This window comes from Gopherus evgoodei, chromosome 10, assembly GCF_007399415.2.
Source record: "Gopherus evgoodei ecotype Sinaloan lineage chromosome 10, rGopEvg1_v1.p, whole genome shotgun sequence".
Lineage (NCBI taxonomy): Eukaryota > Metazoa > Chordata > Testudines > Testudinidae > Gopherus > Gopherus evgoodei.
In genome coordinates this window covers 1332323-1352613 of record NC_044331.1, presented here as the reverse complement: position 1 = coordinate 1352613, position 20291 = coordinate 1332323, and the positions used below count along the sequence as shown (strand labels likewise).

At 48.5% G+C, this 20291-nt stretch overlaps 1 protein-coding gene across 2 annotated transcripts in view; it reads left to right on the top strand.

Annotated features, from left to right (window-relative positions):
* ZNF710 (zinc finger protein 710) overlaps positions 1-20291 on the top strand; it is a 47936-nt gene that overhangs the window by 14059 nt on the left and 13586 nt on the right. The window contains exon 1 of one of the 2 annotated variants that reach the window (XM_030577615.1): positions 7856-7920. The exons of the other annotated variant lie outside the window; for it this stretch is intronic. The gene's annotated coding sequence lies outside the window, so the exon portion shown is untranslated. Of the gene's footprint in view, positions 1-7855; positions 7921-20291 lie in introns of those variants that run through there. 2 annotated transcript variants of the gene reach the window in all.

Genomic DNA, 20291 nt, shown 5'->3' with positions numbered 1-20291 from the left:
CCAGTTCCAACATATCTTTTGGTTTTTGAGCTGGGGCATCCACATCTGCACACAGTATTCATGATGTGGGTGTACCATGGATTTATATAGAAGCACTATGATATTTTCTGTCTTCTTATCTATCCCTTTCTTAATGATGCCCAACATTGTTCGCTTTTTTTGACTGCTGCTGCACATTGAGTGGATATTTTCAGAGAACTATCCACAGTGACTCCAAGATCCCTTTCTTGAGTGGTAACAGCTAATTTAGACCCCATCATTGTATATGTATAGTTGGGATTATGTTTTCCAATATGCATTACTTTGCATTTATCAACATTGAATTTCATCTGCCATTCTGTTGCTCAGTCACCCAGTTCTGAAAAATGCTTTTGTAGCTCTTCGCAGTCTGCCTGGGACTTAACTCTCTTGAGTAGTTTTGTATCATCTGCAAATTTTGCCACCTTACTGTTTAACTCTCTTTCCAGATCACTAACGAATCTGTTTGTCACGGAGTTCCCAGGCGATGCTCTGGAACTGCTCCCCACAAAGCCAGGCAGGACTTTGGGGAGCCTCCTTTCCCTTGGAGCAGACTTGTTCAGGGCAAGAAGCTCACATGGCTTCACCTCCTGGGTCTCTCCTTGGAGCATTCAGCATCCTCTGCCCCTCCATGCGCTTTCCACAGCGAGTCCACCCCAGCGGGGTCCTGGGGAAGCCACCGGGTCCTGCACCCCCACTTTGCAGTCAGACGTTGACTTTTAGCCAGCCAGTAAAACAGAGGTTTATTAGATGACAGGAACAGGGTCTAAAACAGAGCTTGTAGGGTCTAAAACAGAGCTTGTAGGGTCTAAAACAGAGCGAACAGACCCCTTGGCTGGGTCCATTCTGGGGGGCAGTGAGTCAGACCCCCACGTCTGCACTTCACTCCTTGTCCCCAGCCAGCTCTAGACTAACTACCCCATCCAGCCCCTCCTCTCTGCTCAGCCCCTTTCCCGGGCCGGGAGGTCACCCGATCTCTTTGTCTCCAACACCTTCAATTGGCACCTTTGCAGAGGAGGGCCCAGGCCATCAGTTGCTAGGAGACAGAGGGTCAGGCATTTAGGTGCACTGGCCCCTTCCTCTGCAGCAATCACACACCCTTATTCCACCACCTAGATATTAAGAACTGTGTAGGGGACACTGAGGCACCAACACAGTTTTCAGAGCAAATATTAAGAACATTCCCAGTTCGTCGCACTGTTAGATAGGACTGGGCCCAGTACAGACCCTTGGGGGACACCACTATTTACCTCTCGCCATTCTGAAAACTGACCATTTATTCCTACCCTTTGTTTTCCTATCTTTTAACCAGTTACCAGTCCATGAGAGAACCTTCCCTCGTATCCCATGACAGCTTACTTTGTTTAAGAGCCTTTGGTGAGGGACCTTGGAAAAGGCTTTCTGAAAATCAAAATACACGCTATCCACTAGATCCCCCTTTTGCCATATGATGGTGGTGTACTAGCTCACTGGGGAACTGAAACAGCTTCTTCTCTCTGTTGGTTGGAGGGTGGGGGGTTTGTGCTTTGTTTTCAACACACTTCCACCAGTAAAGGATTTTTCAGAAGACTTTTTTCACATAACACAAGAACCAGGGGTCACCCAATGAAACTAATAGGCAGCAGCTTTAAAACAAACACAACACACAGTCAACTTGTGGAACTCATTGCCAGGGGATGTTGTGAAGGTCAAAAGTATAACATGGTTCAAAAAAGAATTAGGTAGGTCCACCAATGGCTATTAGCCAGGAAGGTCAGGGATGCAACCCCATGCTCTGAGTATCCCTAACCTTCTGACTGCCAGATGCTGGGACTAGACAACAGTGGATGAATCACTTGATTAAATTGCCCTGTTCTGTTCATTCTCTGCAAAGCATCTGACACTGGCTGTGTGAAAGAGAGAATCCTGGGCTAGATGGACCATTGACATCACACAGCATGGCCGTTATGGGCCTGAAATAAAATTATTTTGGAATTGTTATAAGAAGCCTCTCTTGTTTTTTGCTGTCTTTGAGTTACTCATTGGAAGTTACCAGTACAAGTTGCTGTCTAAGTATTACAGCTTTTGAACTGGAAATTAATAGGTGAGCCAGAACATAAGCCTCTCTCTCTGCTCTGTGATCTCCATTCACAGGGGCTGACCTGCTTCTTCCCTTCTCAGGCCCTTCCTGCACTAGCAGCCTGAGCTCTTGGCCCACGAGTTCCTACACCCACTCATTCCAAATTGGAATGGTGTTGCGACAGGGCATGGGAGGCTGCAGCCACAATCCGGTTTGGTCCATCCCCACCCACTCCAGCTCTGCGGTCTGTGATTCATCTCTGCTGGGCACCTACTTGTGTCTTCAGCAGAGTTAGCAACATCATCAAATGGATTTGTTGCTTCTGTGTATGAAGAGTGGTTCATTTCCAAAGCTCTTAGAGGTTTTGGATGGAAAAGATTCTCCAGGGGACCATTAATTAACTTGTTAAAATGAAAAGCACTCTGATATTAGGGTAGCACCTAGCGGCCCCAATGTGCTAGGGCTGTACAAGTGTAGTGAAAAACCAGTCCCTGCCCCAGAGAGTTTAGAGTCTCACTAGGCAGAACCACCAAAGAGAGACCACACGGGGACGTGACTAGCTCAAGGCCACTTGGTAGGCTGGTGGCCTAGCCAGAGAGAAACCATCTTTTGTGGTGCCCTGTCCACTAGACTGCACTGCCTCTCCCCTGTGGCACTACAGGTCCTGCGATAGCCATCTCCCTGCGTCGGCTGATTTGTGAATCCCGTTGGAGAGCACTTCATCTGTGGAGTCAAGATGAGGTTTGGAGAGAAATAACGGTGACCCTCCTGGTGTGGTGGCTTCACGAGGCAGCTCTGGGTTAAGGTTACTTCCAAAGGTGTAATGCAAAGGACAGAGAACACCACATGCAGAAGTGCTCATCAGTAATCTCTTGCCAGGCTACAGCCCAGGGGCTGGGGCACACTGTACCAGCATATCACTTTCTTCCCTTTTAGGCTTTTGTGATGAAATATTTGAAACTCCAGGACCAACTATTCATAAGGCCCAAACCAGCTTGCATGGGGCTGAGAACAACTGTAGCTGAGGCTGTGCTGAGCTGCTCCATGAGTTCAGTCCCAGGGTCACAGTGGGCTTTGCTGTTTCCTTTCACAGCAGCAGAAGTGGCAATACTGCGAGGTGTTGGGGGAGTGCTTCCTAGCCATGGAAGACTGAACTCTATCAGCTAACCCAGAGGCAGTCATTGGCTATCGTCTTCCTCCCGGCCTTTAGCTGGCTGGTGGCAAGCCACATTACATATTGCCATTAATGGAGCCGCATGCTGGATCTTTCCCTGCTTAATCCATTCAGTGCAATGCAGGATGCAGGATTGGGGGCGCAAGGGGAACTAAGCTGTCCAGTTTTGAAGCTGTGGGTTTGGAGGTTACCCCGTAGCCACGAGGCAGAAGCCGTTGCAGAGATAATGGATGTAGCGCACTGAGTGAAGAAGTAGCATTTCACTCCACCATTTCATCCCATCACTCTTAGTGAGACACTCTCTCCAACCACTGCAAATCGTTCCCCTCCTTGCCTGATCTGTGCACGCTGCCGATGGCTGGAGACTGTTCCGTTTCCCCTTTGATATTGCTTAGCCATGGTATACAGAGGTAGTTGCTGAGTTTCTCCTTTTGTAAATTGATGCCTTTAGCCCCTAGTCATTCTTGTTGTTCCGAGTTCTCCAGTTGATTCGTCTCCTTCTGGGACTGAGGTGTCCAGAAGTGACTGCACCGTTGTAGGCTTGGTCACATCAATACCCTGTAGAATGGACTTATCTCCTCTGTACTCCATGAGGCTGTTTCTTCATATGCTGACCAAAACTGCCATATTACACTGTGAATGCATATCTAATTTGCTGTCTATTTTCATGCCTGGGTAGATTTTTGCCTGTTGCTTCTTTCCAGATTCCTGCCTCTGGTTGGGATCTGTGTTTTGGATTTTTTCTCTAGACATATTAACTCTGTTTTTCCAAGTTGTCAGTTTCCTTTCCGCACCTCTGATTTACAGAGACAGTGCTGCGGTGGCACCCCTGTAGTACTTCGTGAGGAGCCAGCTACCCTGAGAGGAGAGGTGCTCCCCAGAGCCCATAGCCGTGTCGATGGGAGGCTGGTATAACTACATGGCCCAGGGGTGTGGATTTTCCATACCTCTGAGCCACATAGTTCTACTGACGTAAGTTCCTAGTGTAGACAAATCTCTGTGTCCTTTTTAATTACTTCTCTCTCCTCACTAGAGTTCATGCACCTCCTGGTCTTGGGTACTGGAGCTGGAACGTTCTGCTCATTTAATGTTTTCAGCGATGGCCTGGGAGTAAAGTGGGACCTAATGCTGGCTGATGCAGTGCCACGCTGGACACCTTCCTCCAGTCCATTGCGTTACCATTTAGCATTGCTTTTTGGATCCAGGCCACCAGCCAGGGGCTGGGTGGTAGTGCTTATCCGCAAGCCCTTTGGAAGAAATTTTGCAAATAGCTGTACTTTATTGTATCAGTGCTGTACCAAAGTCGAGCTCTATTACATTCCCTTCATGCGCTGAGGAACTGATCCTGACAGAGCATGGCTCAGGATCAGACCTCTGACTTTGTAGCTCTGACAAAAGCAGCCATGGTGTTTTCTGGCCAGGTTTGCTCTTTCTCAACTCCCAGTGCTAAGCATTTCTCATGGCTCTGTTACCCTCAAGTTGTTTACAGATTTGTTTTCTTTGAATATTTGTTCCAGTATTTTACTAGGAAAAGCACTGTGCTTTTAATTTGAGGGAAGCTTTGCATAACTGAGAGAGAATCCTTATTAAAGAAACCCTCTCATGTGTACAGCATTGCATTTGTTTCCTTACATATCTGCTTGTGTAATTACTCAGGGGTATTTTTAAAAGTGGCTCAGTGTTTCTTTTGCTGCATTAGAAACAACCAGATTTATTTTCTGGTATGTTGAGAATTAACTCTCCTTTCTTCCCTTTTCCTCTGCCCCCACTGGAAAAAGAGAGAATGTGAAAAAGAAGAAAGGATTTGCATTGTAGTTGTGATTGGCACAGGCTGTGAATGAGAGGTCATTTCATGTGGCTGTTTCTTTTCAAGCGTTCCCTTTTCATGCACACTGTATTCAGGCTTGAAGCATTCTTTCTTTTCAAAGCTTCTCTGTCTGTGTCTTTCTTTTCCCTTCCTTTATTTTTCATCTCTTTTCTTTACTTTTGCTGTCTTTTCATTCTGTTTTTCTCCACCCCCTTGGGGTTCCATTCTTTCTCTCCTCCTTCCTCTATTCAGTTCCCTTTTTCTTTTGCATCTTTTTTGAATAGCTCTTCTATTTTCAGAGAGGAAAGGGAGTGAGTAGAAGAGAAGTTGTTTCAGCAAAGAGGAACTTGAAAGTCTTTCCCTATTTATTTCACTTAAAAGCAAAAATTGTTTTTCAAGGGAGAGATTTGTATGGGGGGCGCTTAAAGTGAACCTACTAAGACAGTAGTGCCAGCTTGGTTAGTTCTGGGATAGCTTTGTCCTCCCTCCCTCTCTCAAAATGACAAAAACAAAGTCTATCCCCAAATTGTTTACAAATGATGAGAACTCCATGGAAGTACTTCATGGTTGGGGCTCTGCCTTGCTCCCTGCTCAGTTTGAAATGTGGTGTTTGGCTTTACGACTAAGCTCAGAAAAGGAACAACTAACTCCCACCCCCACCACCTCCACTTGCTAACTCTTCCCCCTCTGACACTGTATCCATTAGTTACATTTTAATTGTTAATTTTCTCATTGAGGCTCATGCACCAAGAGGTGGTGAAAGGGACGCTTTATAAATGAGAAAACAGAGCTCCCTCAACAGGATCTGGGGGCATTCCTTCTGCAGTGCAGGCAAGTGGGCTGCTCTGCAGTGACAAAGGCTTGAGAGGATGAGGCCAGGTTTGCTTGGTCTCTACACTGGGAACGTCCCACTGAGGAACGTGGGCTGTGGAAGGGTCTGTCCTGCTCTCTAGGCGCTGAGCTGTGAGTTGTTGTCTGAAGCACACATTGTCCATCTGATCTGGAAAGGCACAGACTCTTCGGTCTGATGGACACAAGGCTTTAGACTGAGGGGATCTCCACAGCTTGGTTAGGTGACCATCTTCTAGTGGGGTAACACAGAGCAAGGGCATCATGCACAGCGGAAGAATGGCAGTGGAACGCCCTAGACTTAGACAGCGTTGCTGTCACCGTGTTGGTCCCAGGATATTAGAGACACCTGAAGAAGAGCTCTGTGTGGCTCAGAAGTGCCTCTCTCTCCCCAACAGATGTTGGTCCCATAAAAGATACGACCTCATCCACCTTGTCTCTTGAGCTTTAAAAGGAAGAGACTTGAGTAAGTGGGACAAGTTGGTCACCATTTAGTAACACTTCATTAGACGCGTTCTGCCAGAACGCCATCAATATTGACTCCGTTGTTTAAATCTCAAGACCATCTCCATTGCCATCCCTTGACTTTCATCCAGGGGTGGCTCTAGCTTTTTTGCTGCCCCAAGCATGGCAGTCAGGCAGCGTTAGACGGTTTGCCTGTGGGAGGTCCCTGGTCCCGTGGCTTCGGCAATTCGGCGGCAGGTACGCCGAAGCCGCGGGACCAGCAGACCTCTCGCAGGCAAGCCGCCAAAGGCTGCCTGACTGCCACCCTCGCAGGGACCGGCAGACCTCCCCCCGCGGCTTGCCGCCCCGTGCACGCGCTTGGAGAGCTGGTGCCTGGAGCCGCCGCTGCTTTCATCCCTGCCGTACTGTTCGCTGAGCAGTGGGGTGTGGTACTGTTGATACTTCAAGCCCTGCTTACAGCAAAAGCAACGGTAGGTTCTGTTTAGCCAATAGGACCATGCATGACCTAGTGTGTGCATTGGCTGGACACAAACCTCAGCCTGGATCTTACCTGCAATTGTCCAGATTAGGTGAAAGCTCCTGGTAGTTGCGTAGTTTTCACTTGGAGCAGAACTGGGGTGGGAGGAAGGTTGACAATGGCTGATTCAGGCTGTAGAAGTGCAAGGAGCTGATTTGTTTGCACCAAGCAGCAGAATTACACCAAGTCGTCAAGCAAGCTCGCTACAAGGCATGTGACAGTTCCCAAACACTCTGCAAGTGTTGCCAAGCGAGAGTGTTCTTCAGAACAATAACCATGAGCAAAGGTTGGTGTTTCCGTGGTGACTGCTCTCGGGATCCCACATTCCTGTGGGTGGGAGAAAACAGGAAAAGCTGAACTGATGAAGGAATCTGTTGGGTTGAGCAGGGAGGATCAGCACGGTGCCCCATGGGAATGTGCTAGTTACCAGCATACTGGTCCTGTCTGCATGGTTAAGTGGGGACGCCTGTGAAGAAATCTTGTAGTATTTGGGTGAGCTGTCCCCCATGGTGGATGAGAGGAAACTGGGGCAGCCCTGGGCAGAGGCAGAGAACTGGCCGGGGGAGGAATGAAGGGTTTGAGTTGGCACCATCTGTGCACAACAGCACAGGGTGGAGCCATTTTACCTTCTTCGGATGATGCATGTGGTGATGAACTGTTCTAATAGCTTGGATGCTGTACAGCTTAGACCAGGGGTGGTCAAACAACGGTGCGCAGGCCACATCCAGCCCTTCAGACTCTTTAACCCACCCCCCGGGAGTGGGGTCAGGAGCTTGCCCTGTTCTGCCTACCCGACACTCCCACATGTTCAGGTGGGACCTGCGTGAGGACACACATTACTGCAGCCGCACAACCCAAACGCGCTATCAGAGCCTGGAATGTGCCAGCCCATGGGCCTGCTACTTGTTGGCTTAGGGGACTGTCTGTTGGAGTAGTGTTAATTTTCCATTGTTGAGGATAAAACCAAGAGTAGTTGGCCAGGGAGTGCTGGCTGCATTGTTCACATTAATCAAAGAGGGTGTGGAAAGGAGGTAAGTTTAGTTTAATTATTGTAATACTTTTATGATGGTATATTTATGATTATAAGTAAGGTTTAATGTCTGTTTCCACTAAACTGTGTCTTTATTTAATAAAGTTTATTTGACTATCTCTGAATTGTTAATTTTGTGAGCATTCGTGGCCCACCATACAATTTCCATACCCAGAAATTTTGCCCACCCCTGGCTTAGACAATGCTGGTCAACTGAGAGTGATTATGCAGTGCTGAGTCGGAGTCAGCCCCAGTCCCTCTCACAGCTTCTCCACTTCCTGAAGGATGCTGTTTTCCATCCGTGGCACCGTTTCTGTGACCTGGAGGGCCATAGTGATAGCAAGTACAGTCAGTTCTCTGTATTTATTTTCATACGGCATTTGTGTGTCTCTTCCCCCACACCACCCCCTTTGTTTTTCCTGTTTCGGATTGCTTTAGCTACAGATGGAAATTCGGGAATGGCCTGGGACACACACCCTTTGGAATAGAACCCCCACCTTGCTGAGTGGTCTGGGGGCAGGGGCTTGCTGATTTGGTGCCTATACTGTATGGGCATAAAAACCCGGTCACTGAGGGTGAGATTAGAAAAGAGTGGGTGGGAAAGGAGGAGGTTTTCTGTGAGGGAGGGTCTGGTAAAGGAGAGGTGTGTTTGCAAGGCTGGTTTATATGGTGAAAGTAAGGCAAAGTGATGGCCCTTTGCCATGTATCTAGACCAGAAGGATATGGATTAATAAACGACTGCGCACAATTTTAGATATTTATACCCGTTCATTGGATCCTGGACTTCTCATAGTAGCAATAAGTGAAATGGAAATTCTCCTTCCTCTTTGCTTCCTTGAGGGTGTGGGAATAGAGGGCATGCCTGAGGATGGAGGTCTGTATTTTAGGCAGGCAAGCAGGGTGCATGTTTGGGGTTAAGTCCAATTGATTCTGACATCTGTAGGGGGTCTGAACGGTGCAGATGGCCTCCACGAAGGGTTGGAGCTGAATTGGTGGCATGGTGGCTAATGAAGTTGGTTTTTATGTTTTTGGAGAGAGGTTTTTAAGTGAGGTTCAGATAATTGTAACCCAGAGACTGAGAGGGGACGTTGGAAGAGATGAAAAGCAAGCAAAGGACAGAGAGGTTTGGAATAAAGAAAGAGATTAGGAGATAGATGAAAGAGAAAAAAGAAAGATAAGAGAGAGAGGGAACAGATCCACAGAGCTGAGATAGGTGTTGCTAGGGAAACAGAATGAGAGAGCAAGAGAGAAATAGAGAGGAGACAAGGATGGAAGATACTGGGGATGAGGGAACAAAGGATTTAAAGACAATGAATGTTTGGTAAAGGAGGGGGAGTGAATTCTGAACAGTAAAGGGAAATGAGGGGGGAAGTTCTGGGTCAACTAGCAAAAAGAAACTTGAATATTTTCCCCTGGGATGCCACAAGAGTATTTTGGTATCAGAGGGGTAGCCGTGTTAGTCTGGATCTGTAAAAGCAGCAAAGAATCCTGTGGCACCTTATAGGCTAACAGACGTTTTGGAACATGAGCTTTCGTGGGTGAATACCCACTTTGTCAGATGCATGTAGTGGAAATTTCCAGGGGCAGGTATATATATGCAGGCAAGCTAGAGATAATGAAGTTAGTTCAATCAGGGAGGATGAGACCCTGTTCTAGCAGCTGAGGTGTGAAAACCAAGGGAGGAGAAACTGGTTCTGTAGTTGGCAAGCCATTCACAGTCTTTGTTTAATCCTGAGCTGCTGATGTCAAATTTGCAGATGAACCGAAGCTCAGCAGTTTCTCTTTGAAGTCTGGTCCTGAAGTTTTTTTGCTGCAGGATGGCCACCTTAAGATCTGCTATAGTGTGGCCAGGGAGGTTGAAGTGTTCTCCTACAGATTTTTGTATATTGCCATTCCTAATGTCTGATTTGTGTCCATTTATCCTTTTCCGTAGAGACTGTCCAGTTTGGCCGATGTACATAGCAGAGGGGCATTGCTGGCATATGATGGCGTATATTACATTGGTGGACATGCAGGTGAATGAACCGGTGATGATGTGGCTGATCTGGTTAGGTCCTGTGATGGTGTCGATGGTGTAGATATGTGGGCAGAGTTGGTATCGAGGTTTGTTGCATGGATTGGTTCCTGAGCTAGAGTTCCTATGGTGCGGTGTGCAGTTACTGGTGAGAATATGTTTCAGGTTGGCAGGTTTCCTGTGGGCGAGGACTGGCCTGCCACGCAAGGCCTTCTGCTACCCCTCATACACTGACCCCTCACGAGTTGAATTTCCATCATCTGAAACATTTCTCCTCCAGTACAAGAAAGCTTTCTTTGGAAACTGGATGCTACATTGAGGCCACACTTGGTAAAGCACAGGAGTGTGCAAAGGAACAAAGAGCTCAGAATTTGGGGTGATAGGGAAGTGCCGTGTGTGTCTTTTCCAGATAATTGTCTGTGGGCACATTTCAGATGATAAAAAGGAGCTGAATATGAATCTTTTCTCTAGAAGTGAAGGTTTTGTTACTGGGGCAGGGGAAGGTGAAGAATCGAGTAGAGATGGAAACCGATGGCTGGGTACAGTACTGCTGTGGCAAGGGAATTTTTGTGTCTTTGCTATCAATCTGAGCTTTGGTCTCTCCACAGTAGGAATCGGTGAGCTAGCCAGACGGCCACATGTGTAATGTCATGTTCTGGTAACAGGCAAGCTAAAGTAAGTGACCTAGCATCACAGGTATGTCTACACTGCAGAGAGAAACCCACCGCACAAGTCTTAGCACCCAGATCAATTGACATGGGCTCACAGGGCTTGGGCTGCAGGGATAAAAGTAGCCATGTAGATGTTTCCGTTTGGGCTGGAGCCCAGGCTCCGAGACCTTCCCCCTCACCAGGTGATGCCCAAGTAGGATGTCTGCCTGTTTTAGCCTCAGCCCTAGTCTGTCAGACTTAGCGCTGTAGGTTTCCCTTGGCAGTGTCGGCAGTCCAGAGACACTGCTGCAGCCCCTGAGTGTGTGCGCAAATCTGGAGACTGATGGGGCAATACAAGCTTTCTCCCCCCACCCCCACCCCTCCCTTGTGCCTCACTGATGGGCCTCGCCCGGATCTGGAGCAATGATGTCGTTATGGCTTGAAATTGCTCCTTCCATTGCTCCTTATTCCCATAGCAGCATCCTGTTTTGGCACCAACATTGCCCTGCCGCTGAGCAGTAGCCTGTGTCTGGGGGTTGCAGATCAGATTCCCAAGTGAGGAGAAATCAGCGTTTGGGCAGAGTCTGGGCATGTTTTAATTGTAGACATACACCAGTTCTGGGACAGAGATTGCTAAGTAGCACACAGGACAACTTCTTCTTTCAGGAATCTTCATCTAGTACCAATGCCCCGGTCCCTGAGAACAACTCTGCTTTAAGAATTGGAGACCAAGGCAGAAAGCAAGCTGCTTTCCTGCTGTGTCTCAGCTCCCACTCCCTAGAACTACTGCCTCAGGACAGAATCCTGCATAGCTCAAAAACTACAGATACAGCACATCTTCCCAACACTGAGCACTTGCTCTCACACTAAGAAAAAGAACTTGGAATATTGTGATGATGCCTGCCATAAATAAATCAAGAATACAGATTTATCAGAACTCATTGCCTAATCGGGTCTGCTATCTAAGAAGATTTATGAAAGACACATACAAACAGTAAAGAAAAATCCCAATTATCAAAACACAGAGCAGAAGGAACCATCTATCCTTGAGTTTGAGGACCTGGCACGAACTTGTGCCCTTAGATAAATAGAAAAGTGAACAAGAATTTTTTTTTTTTTTAAACTATCTGTGTAGGATGCATAAGCAGGCTTACAAATCATTCCCATACACACATTTGAAATGCAACAGTAATGGTTTCAAAACTGAGCTTTTCACTTTGTTTAGAAAAATATTGTGCTTTGCTGATCATTACGTTATTCTGTGGGCAGGGTATTAGAGGATGAACCTCCTTATATCACCAGGAACTGTTGCTACACATTTTAAACAAAAAAAACAAAACCTTGACAGTTATGTCTTCAGTAGACTTACTTTTTGGTCTGTTAATGAGTAAACTTATTAACATTAAAAAACCTGCCATCTGTAGCCTTTTTTTGCAGGTAAGTGTATTGTGTCGGGGAAGAAGCTAACCAAGTATCTATTTGTCCATTTTCTGTATACATACTCAATATTACAGAGAAATTAGGCTCCCGTATTTTTTGGAACCATTCCTCTAGTTTTGGATAAACGTTTTTCTTTTGCAGTGTTAGGTTACTAGTAGTCTAGTGACTATGAAAAGACACGCTATTAGTGCTTTGGAGTGTAACCATTTCTGCGTGGAATCCCCACCAGAATTGCTGAAAGATCGTTCAGTAGTAAACATCCAACAGTGTATCATGGTTTGGTTGCATCACAATATTTACTAGCTGAGCGTGACCACCATGTGGACATAAAATCACCTCTTTCCCCAACATCTGTCCCTACGCAACCTGTGTATATTTTTAATCTTGCTGTGTAAGGTGCCACTGAAACATATCTGCTGTCCCCATCATACTGCAGTTGTGGTTGGTAACTCACCTTCCAGATCCTTTTATCATAATGTCATCCAGCTAGTCCCTTGTCAGGAAAGTTGCCAAAGGCTGAAGTTAGTTTTGTTGTTTCCTTATTATCCAGAAGCAATTGATTTTATTAAGGTTAACGTTGTCTGCAAAACAGTTACCTAACTTGAAGACACTGGTGCCATGGGAAATGGGACCGATTAAATTAGGTAATGATTTCTTTAAAAAGAAAAAAAAATAATTATTTGCTAAGCAGCTTGCTAGCTATACAAATCCCTTCCTGTTCCATTTTCCTAGTGTAGGTCACGGTCTGGTTTATTTACAATGGATAGGTATCACTGGTCATGGAAAAGGATTATCTCTCTAGTTCTAGCCCAAAGGCAGAGAAGAGCTTTTGCCAGGGGGTGGGTACAAGTTTCTGGACAGCGTCTCGCAGTAAATCCAAGTACAGGAGTTTTATCACCACTTTCTTGCTCAGTGAAGACCCAGGACTTGTCTCCCCTACTGCTAAAGTTGATGTAACTGTGTCACTCGGTGTGGAAAAACCCACCCCTCCTGAGTGACATAAATTACATTGACTTAAAGCAGTGTCTGCATTGCGCAGTCGGTGGGAGATGCTCTCCCACCGACCATGGCTTTCGCCTCTGGTGGTGGTGGAGTAATCCCATCAACAGAGCGCGTCTCAACCAGATGCACTACCGATGCAGCTGCGCCGATGTAGGTGCGTCTGGTGAGGACAAGCCCCCGCGTTAGGCTGGATTAGAGTGCCCTGTTGGCTTGATAGGCCTGTGTGATGTTTGGAACAGCTAGTCCACGCTGCTTCATAGGGCTGTGTTAAGTAGCCACACTCACTCCATCTTTTGTGTTCTATCTACATCCCAACAGTCTTGGTATCCCTGCTAGAGTTCTATTTGAGGTGATTCTGGAACAAGATAGACATCCTAGGCAAAGCATTCATTCTGGCCCCAATTTAGGGAAGCACTTAAGCACATGTGTAATTTAATTGTATTGCAATATTAGATTAACAATCCTCCAAAAGGTGTCCTGGCCAATACAGAGCATAAACGAGACAGCAGCTCAGCCCTGTGGACTCTCACAGGCTAGTATATTGAGCAGGAATCAGTTTAAGGAAATATGGGCTAGAGGGAAAGAAGGACCTGTTGAGTAACATTGAGAGATTGACCAAGAGTAGGAGCACTAGATGATGCAATCGGGCAGATGAGCCTTGATTTATAAACTTGGTAAGGAAGAATTTATTACACACATCCTGCCCTTACCCAATCCCATGGACCAAACCTCTCCATACCACAGAGAGAGATGGGTCAAATTTTTCTAAAAGTAGCCACTCACTCTGATGTCTTCATTTTTTGGGGTGCTCACCTTGAGATCCTCAAGGGCTTTTTTCCATAGGTGCTGCCATTGCCTTCAGCTGTAATGGTGGGAGTTCAGCACCTCTGAAGCACTCAGGGACCTAAAGCCAGTGATGGACTTTTGTAGGACTGTCGGTGCCAAACTTTCATTGGGTTGACTAAGGCTGCTCTGGAACACAAGTGATTTAATTGCCAACCTGGGGCTGGCAGAGCAGCCACCTGGGACTGCAAGCTGGGTGGGACAGAAGGATTTCAGCTGAGAGGAAGGGCTAGGTGAAACAGTCAGTTTGAACAATGGAGTGGGAGGGAAAAGAGGAAGTGTCCAGAGATAAATGAATCTCTCTCCAGCACAGAATGTGTGTGCTGGCATCTAGCAAGGACTACACCCGAGGGTATAGAAAGACCTGTGTGTGTGTGTGTGTGTGTGTGTGTGTGTGTGTGTGTGTGTGTGTGTGTGTTTAAAATATAGGAAAGAAACTGAGACATCAGGTACAGGTGAGAACTGGTAAACTGAGTGATTAAAAATAAAATGGGAACAAATAAAACCTACACAGGAAACAATGCAAATGTGTAGTGAACAGGAGATCAGAAAGGAGATATTTAAGGAGATGGCTGAGAAGGGGCATTTTAAACACAAGAGGTATATTGATTGAGGAAACATTTAATTTTTAGCAGCCTTTACAAAGAAGAGCAGGGAAGAGATGTCCACTGTAAGCACAGGCTGTGTGGGAGGGAGAAGAAAGACCCAAGCAAATAGGCACATGAGAACAGGAAATGAGAACCTCTACGGGCCGCAATGGCATCCACCCCAGGATTGCGAAGGAAGAGACAAAGAAACAGAGTGCCTTCAGCCAGTACATTCAGAAACTCTTTGGAAACCAAGGACATCCTGATGAGAGGACAGTGAAACACACACTCATGGATTCTAGAGAAGACGCAGGCATCTTCCAGACATGTAAGTGTAGCTTCAGCTGTAAGGAAGACGATACAAGAAACATTACCCAGAGTGGAATGGGGAAGCGTCTTGGTAAGTAAGTGGCTGATGACCAGAAAGACCAGAGAGACATGGGAAGCATGTTAAGGTTTTTGGTGTAGAACCATAAAAGATCCATACAAGGATCCATAAGTGTGGCCTATAGGAAGAATTTCTGTATCTGAACTGATGACGAGCAGACAGGGATCCATAGCCTAGGCAGAGGGGAGGGAGCTGCACTGCCACAAAGGTTAGTATTGGAGCAAATTTCATCCTTGTGCTGTAGCAGTGATTGGGAGAAGGAAGGGTAAGCTGGGGGGAGAGGAGTGGAGGGCCAGAGAGCGGTGGGGATTGGGGGTGCAACGTGCCTGCAGCAGATGATTTTTTGCAGCAGCAGTCTGAGTGAGTGCAAAGGGGAGCTAGAGCCCTGTGTCAAGGCCAGAGGGGAAGGTTGGCATAGTCACGGTGTAAGCTGATGAGGGTCTAGACAAGAGTTTCATTTGTGTGGATGGCAAGGAAAGGCCTGGTCTTGGAGAGAGCCGCCTGAAGAAGCACCATGGCCCAGGCACAGCCTGGATGTGTGGGCTAGAGGGACCAGGAACCAATGAAGCTGAGATTCAAGCCCTGAATGGAAGGGGGGTTGGGAAAGTTGCCAGGGGGGAGAAGAACATCAAGAATTCAACTTGGGCCTTTCTAAGTAGAGATCCCCTTTAGGACTCATTCGACAGACTGACCTCACTGGCAAGAGCTCGGCTTAGTGCGACCAAGTGCTGGACAAGACACTGTGAAGCAGAATCCCTGCTGACGCTCCTCTGTTCTGACCAGCATTTGTGCGGTTCAGAGCGGAGCACCCACCTGGCTCTGGCAGTGCTCCTGGAGCCTGGCCTGAAATCTCCATTGCTTCAACTGGGGCCATTTCTAAGCCGGCTTGTATGACAAAGTGGGAATGTTCTTGCAGTGTTTTGTGAATGCTGAGTGGAGAGTACTGACCTGGGAAGCTTGCAGGGGAGTTGTGCTGGGATGGCTTCCTTGCGGAAGGGAGGATACCTGAGCATGTAACCTGAGAACCCAGGATGGGGGTTGAAGGCCAGGTAACACCTCTGCCCAGGAAACTGGACAAAGGCTGGAGGAGAAGCTGGGGGGAGGCGGAGTGAGAGGCTGGAGGGTTTTTCAGTTTTGGAGCTGACTGGGAAATGGAGGGGGTGACCCAATAGGGCTTGGGCTTCCCAACGGGGCTGTGGTCTCCCTGGGGGCTCCAGAAGGACCTAACTAAAGGGGGTCCTGTTGTCTGTACCGGCAAGACCTGTTTTGGACTGTGTTCCTGTCATCTAAATAAACCTCTGTGTTACTGGCTGGCTGAGAGTCACGTCTGACTGCGAAGTAGGGGTGCAGGACCCTCTGGCTTCCCCAGGACCCCGCCTGGGCGGGCTCACTGTGGGAAGCACATGGAGGGGCAGGGGATGCTGAATGCTCCAAGGAGAGACCAGGAAGGAGAAGCCGTGTGAGCTTCTTGCCCTGAAGACAGTCTGCTCCAAGGGAGAGGAGGCTCCCCAGAGTCCTGCCTGGCTTGGTGGGGAGCAGTTCCAGAGCATGGCCCGGGGACTCCGTGACAGCCTGTTTTAGCGGCTTTGTGCTGGAATTGCAGCACTAACTGCACTTGTACTTGGTGGTGCTAAGGGAGGTTTGAAGTCCGATCTCTGCAGCTGAGAGGCTGCTGTCCTTCCCAGCACTCTGCCACCATACAAGCTGAGGGCGATTCCCAAACGGTCAATCTGCTGAAAAGAGCCATTCCCAGGCTTCTGTCTGGGGCAGAATCGAGAAAGTTGCACAAAAAGGAAACGTGAAGTAAGGAAGTGAAACAATGTTTGTCTGATTCCCCATTTCTCCCCCTGTGAAGTGTGTGTAGAAAACCTGCTTCCCTTGTCTGAGTGGCTAACACCGTAGTTGTCTTGCTCCCTCACCTGTCACCTTGCAGGTGAGGGCCTGGATGGGTGTCATAGAAAAGTCCAAAGGACTGAATTGTGCGCACACAAGCAAGGTTTTTGGGTCAGTTCTGCATGTCCTGGGGAGCCATGTCCTGACAGTGTTGGGAGGTAGGAATCCCCAATTGTTCTGCATGGAAAGGTTTTGTTAGTCATTAGTCCTGTTCTCAGCACCGTGAGTGTGCCATTTGCTCTCCTCCTCCTGTCTTTGGGCTGTCCCAGTGCCCCTGCAGCCACAGAGAGAAAGGGTCGCTCCCATAGAACTGGAGAGAGAGAACCTGCTGGGTCTCCTCTAGTTTATACTCACTCCTTCTTCCCCCGGCCCTGGAGAATGGTGCAGGATTGTCCCCTGCCCTCTGTTCTCTAGGCCTGTTCCAGTTCTGAATGTGTCGCTTTGCATAACCCTTCCTATGCATGCTAGCATTTACTCAGTGGCACCAGGAGCAGTGAGAAGCTGAATAGGAGTCAGTTTAAAGCTGCTGCTGGGAAAAACGTGTCCATGATTGTTACCCGCTTGGCAGGAATCTCTCCCCTGTGTGCAGTGGAAAGGGACGAAGTCCTCTGTTCATGATGGCAAAAGCCGGAGATGAGCCTGTAAGGGGGAGGTGGGTCGGTCCGCTAGGCCTCGGATCAGGATTTCAATTGTACTCCAGACAATAAAGCCAGATTATCACAGGGAATTGGGTTCTCCTCTCAAAATCATTTCCAATTCCTCCTTGCAAAGCCTGGGGAAGAGAACTCTGGCTCCACACCCCTTCTAGTCTCAGGCCCTACAAAGGGGAACCTAGCGCCTGCTTTTAGCTCCATCACTTTCATTGAGAATTATATAGATTAGCCTCTTCAGGCCAGTTCTCTAGATTCTCCTCCTCCCAGGAAATGCCTCGGTTTTGCACTTCTCGTCCTTGCAATCCCACTCTCTGCACTCAGCTTCTGGCACAGATGTTTGGAGACCCTGCCTCTCGTGGTGCATGCTGGGAGGGAGTTCTGCGATGATTGACAAACAGATTAATGGCAGGGGGGAGCTGGATTCTGTCGGCTCCTAGCTCTAATGGCAGGAGGTCTGGGTTGTGGTAGTGGTGGGTTTTTACTTGATGGCTGGTGTGTCTGTGGGGCATAAGGGTGTAATCTGCTGAGTGAAACCCCAAGATGAGCTAGAACCGAGGAAACAGCATGTGGCAATGCTAATCTGATGTTTGATATTCAGTAGTCTCCAAACATTAAGGATCATGGCTTTGGAAACGCCACCTGGCCAGGAGAAGATGGAGAAGTATCTACAATGGTGGCCTAAAAGGTGATGCCGTTGTGCTGGGGACCTGTATTCGGTTCCTGGTTTCTCTCCCTAGCCCGGCAAGTATCAGTTGGTGCTGCAAGGGGGACATGCACTCTCATGGAAGCGGGTGTCTTGCTTTCTTTGATCCCTTTGGCTGAGTAGAGAGCAGGACTGATGGCTTCCAAGCGAGTCTGGCCCTCCTTGAAGGGCAGGGCAATTGGCTGTGATATGGGGAGCCAGAGGGTTTCCTTGCGGGTCCACAAGTAACATGAACCACACATTCAGCTGTGAAAGTGTTCAGATGGGTGGTGGGTTGCACAGCTGGTGAAGAAAGCGGGGGAGTGGGGAAGGAAAGGTGGGTCTCTGGCAATCTCCAGTTCACTTTCCCTGGCTGCATCGCTCAGGTGCCCCATTCCCTGGTGCTCTGTGCTCTCCGCACACACTGCCTGGCTGTCTCTGGAGCAGCAGCTGAACTGGCCCAGGTGCTGTGGGTCCCAGGTTGTGCTGTCGCTGGGAGCCAGCAGCACTCTGATGCCTGAGATCTAGTTGTGCCAGGCCCAAGGGCTGTGACCCCGCGGTAGCTGCAGGTTCCAAGCCTTCTGTCAGGAGACATTGGGGATGGTTAAAATAGACATTTTGCTCTGTCCAGCTGGAGGGATATTGCTGATGTGACCTTGCCTGGAGTCCTCTGAACAGCACTGTCCGTGGGCACTGGTGGGTCAGAGAATGGGGACCCTTCACTCCCTGGGGCCTAAAGGGCAGATTTTGCACTGTGGGTCTGCAGGAACTTCCTTCACTTGGAGGAGTAACTCTGGATTTACCCCAGGGCGGGTCAGAGCCGATCCTGGCCAAGAAGCCTTGCGGGGACGGTACCGTACTGCATACACCACAGTTCCTGCTTTCCAGCTGCTTGCTTCTTATTCCTTCTCTCCTCAGTCTGCCTTCCCCCTCCCCCAGCTCTGTCCTTCCTCCTTCCATCCCTCCCCATCCCCCTTTCTCTCCTGTCTCCCATCCCCCCTCTCCTCTTTGTTTCTCTGCCTCCACTCTCTCCCTGCCCCTCCTTCTCTCTGTCTCTTCTTTCTTTCTCTCTCTCTCTCTCTCTCTTTTTGTCTGGCTTTCTTTTCTCTGCACTGGCCACCCTCCCCCACCCCAGGGTAAGACTTTACATTCTTCCCAGCCAGCTACATCTGTGTAAGACCTTCCCTCCTCACCAAACACTGAACCCGAGGAAAGGCTGACATGGCTCTGGTCACATAGTGCCTTTGGTGGTAGAGTAAAAGAGGCTTGGTGAATCCTTGCTCTGGGCTTGCTTTGCATCCTCTAGCTCGCCAGCTCTGCATTTCGTGCACATGCTAGAGGAACAGGCGCTCTGGAGGAATTCTGACTGAGCTGTAGCAGTGCCCAGCTGTCCTTTGGAGAAAGCAGTAGCCAGACTTAGTCTAGAGACTGACCAGGTATGTTTGATGCTCTGTTTAACCTTTTGCAGGGACCCTGAGGTACAGATGTGCACGTGCTAGGGTGCATCAGAAGGCTGCTCCCTCCAGATGTGGCACCATGCAAACAGCATGCTGTGGTGCACTGTGAAGAGAGAAGATCCTGTCTGTAAATCAGGGCACAGGCTGACTAGGCTCTCTGGGTCAGAGCAGCAGAACTTGGCAATGGGTCAGTCCTTTCCCCAAATGTTAACAAAGCTGTCTCAGCACTGGAGCGCTGTTTGGCTCAGCCTCCCTGGTCCTAAGGAACAAGTGAGTGGCTCACATTGTGTGAGCTGAAAGAGTTGGAAGGAAGTGGGTTCTGCGCGGCTGCTGTGCACCAGAGCCATGCTGGCCTGCGGGCAGCTGCAGTGGGGCTTCCTGCCCTGGGCTGGGACAGACCTTGGACCTGCCTCTGTCACTCCCAGCCACTCTTGAGTCTAGCTCAGTTAGGCTAGAACCTCTCCCCAGCTTAAACAAAACGGTTTAGTTGTTTAAAGCCTCTCTCCTGATTTGTACCCCAGTGCGTGCCCCCTCCCCATGCACCCCATTCCCTGCACCTTTTCTTTATCTTCTTGCCAATGCTGGTGTGGCTCAGAATGGACCCTGTGACTCACTATGGCTTGAGGGGGATGATCACATCCTTCCTGCTGATTTTCCTTCCTTCTGCATGGCTTTGGGACGGCACGGCACTGAGGATCTGCTGTGTTCGTGTGTCTGGGTTTAGCTCAGAGGAACAGCACCCCCTTCCGTTGAGCACAGTCTC